Here is a 3255-nt window from a genome sequence, read left to right on the forward strand (position 1 = left end):
AATTTCTAAATATTCTCGATATTGATTGAAAATATAATTATTCGTGATTGAAAAGATAATTTTAAAGGATTTTCTTCGAAAAGTGAAATTCATCGAGAATATTCATTGAAAAGAGAATTAATCGTGAATTTTTTGAAAAGAATATTTTAAAGAATTTTATTTAAAGAGAGAGCTTATCAAAAATTTTCTTTGAAAAGAAAAATTTATAGAGAATATTCTTTGATAATAAAAATTTATCGAGAATTTTCTATAAAAAAGAAAAAAAAATTCTCAAAATTTTCTACAAAAATAATTTTTCGAGAATATTCTTTGAAAAAAGAAAATTCAAGAAATTATTGAGAATTTTCTTTGAAAGGTGAATTAATCGAGAATTTTCTTTGAAAACAGAATTTTATCGAACTTTTTTTAAAGAAAAGATAATTTCTTAAGAATATTCTTTGAAAAGAGAATTTTAAGTATTTTTTTTTTATGAAAGAGAGAATTTGCAAAGAAAAAAACTTTTCGATTAAACATTTTTATCAAAAAATTTTCGATATTTCTGAAAATTTCTAACTATTTTTCCTTAATCTGTCTGTACATTTTTCTTTGCTATCATTATTTTACGCAGTCTACTGTCAGTCTGTCAGTATTTAATGTAAATTAGACGATTACCAGAGAGAACACATCAATGACAATAGTAAATTAAAATGTTTGAAATTTCTGTTGAATTTTTGTTTATTTTAAGTTGTAGAAAATGTAAGTAAATTCAACATCAACTAGAAAAAAAATATATACAAATCATCAGCATCCAATGAAAAATCGTTCAATAATTATAAAGCAATTTAAGTTTTCCACATGATTTCAGTTTGAAAATTCAAATTTACAAAAAAATACAAACAAATCTCTTACAAAACTCTCACATGTGAGAACACACGCAATTTGGAAAACGTTTAAATGGAAAAGTAAACTAGTATGAATTCATAGTATTTTCAAGAAAATTCTTTGTTCGAATCCGGCAGTTTTGAAGGTGACAAATGAAACCTTGTAATAGCATTAGTACTTTTCAAACGGATCTTATTTAGACCCTTGTTATTTGAGTATTTCAGTAAATCTGCATCTTATTTTGTTTTAGTTGTGGCATCACCTATTCCATTGCAAGCATTGTGATCTGCAGGGTTTTGTAATAGACTTAGTAAATATTTGCATGTTTGAATGTGTAGACATTCCTAAAATTAAATGGGGGCAAGTAAATATTTATTTGGTAAGTGCATATGAAATGCACTTTTCAAGAACAGATGCACACTCGGTGAATAGCAATTAAGTAGTTAAGCTTTAGTGTAACTAATAACTAATACAGTGTGACACAACTTGGAACGAGATTTTGGGATTTTGGGCAGAAATAGTAATACTATACACAGAATTACGATTAAAGTATATTCCAAAGTCTAGGCTATATTTCAGTCTATAATGTTGACTATAATCTAGTCTACAGTTAAGTCTATAGGCTATAGCCTCAAATATAGTGCAGTCTATAATATCTAACGCACAGTCGAATACTTTTCGATATACAGATTCAACTATTGGATAGTCATGACGACTGTAGTACAGTCTATAGTCCTCCTTGACTGTAATCATGACCATTGTCCCGCTTATTGTCTGGAATACAGTACGGTCCATAGAGAGTCTTAACTATTGTTCAGTTCATAGTCTTGACAGTAGTCCGGTCTATAATCTCGACAAAAATCTAGTCAATGGTTTTGAGTATAGTCCAACCTTGACTATAATCATGACCATTGTCCCGCTTATTGTCTCGAATACAGTACGGTTATAGAGAGTCTTAACTATTGTTCAGTCTCGACAATAGCCTAGGCTATAGTATCGACTATATTTTCCGATTATAATCTTGACTATTATCCCGCCAAAACTTCGAATACAGTCTAGTCTTAGATCTGAACTATAGTCTGAACTATTATATAGTCTATAGTCTTGACATTAAGCTTAGACTATAATCCGGTCTATGATCTTCTAAAATCATGACTATTGTCTAGCTTATTACCTCAAATATAGTCCAATCTATAGACAGTCTCAATTATTTTCCAGTTTATAGCCATGATCTTAGTCTGATTTATAGTACCGATAATATTCCAGTCTATAGTCTCAACTATAATCTAATATATAGCCTATACTATAGTCTGGTCTTTACGTTATTCCGGTCTCGAAAACAGACTATAATCTAGTCTATAGTATAGACTAGAGTCCAGTTTTGACTATATTCCGATCTATAGTCCAGCAAATAGTCTCGAGTACAGTTCAGACATTAATCTAAACTATTCGGCTGACTATAGTTAAGCTAAGACTGTATTCCGGTCTATGATCTTCTAAAATTATGACTATTGTCTAGCCTATTGCCTAAAATATAGTCTAGTCTATAGACAGTCTCAATTATGGTCCAGTTTAGAGCCATGATCGTAGTCTAATTTATAGTTCTGATAATATTCCAGTCTATAGTCTCAACTATAATCTAATCTATAGTCTATACTATAGTCTTGTCTTTACGTTATTCTGGTCTCGAAAACAGACTATAATCTAGTCTATAGTATAGACTAGAGTCCAGTTTTGACTATATTGCGGTCTATAGTCCAGCCAATAGTTTCGAGTACAGTCCAGACATTAATCTAAACTATTTTCCAATTCATTGTCTCGGCTGTAGTCCAGTCTAGGATCTGGACTCTTGTTGAGGCTATCGTCTCGACTATAATTCAATATATAATCTTGAGCATAATACAGTTCATAATTACGATTATACAGTCCTGGGTATAGACTAATGACTTCTCTGTGCTATAGTCTATTGTTTCGATAAGCTAACGTTGCTTTTGAAATTACACTTAAATTGGGACCACAATTTGAATTAAAATTTGTATATTAAAGGAAGCATGATGGACGCCAAATTAAGATTTTGTAAAGACCTGGGACCAATGAGAATGATGAGAGACCTGAGTCTGAAAAGAATGATGTATGAATTCAAATTAGTTCTACTACTCAAAGCAGACTTACTTAAAATTACCGACACAAATTCCTCCACATACATACATATGTATGTATTATTTTCTCATTTCCATTCATCTTTTATTTGTGTTTGGCTTTAAACACACAACAAACACAAATTCTTATTGTATTAAATTTTTCGTTGTTGTTGATTTTTTTGCAATTAGATACACAAGAATAAATCTAAATGTGAATATTTAATTTCAGTTGTTGCTGCTGCTGTATTGCTAT

Source organism: Lucilia sericata, unplaced genomic scaffold (genome assembly GCF_015586225.1).
Source record: "Lucilia sericata isolate MDLA Ls3-8-SP2 unplaced genomic scaffold, ASM1558622v1 Contig000231F_arrow, whole genome shotgun sequence".
Taxonomy (NCBI): domain Eukaryota; kingdom Metazoa; phylum Arthropoda; class Insecta; order Diptera; family Calliphoridae; genus Lucilia; species Lucilia sericata.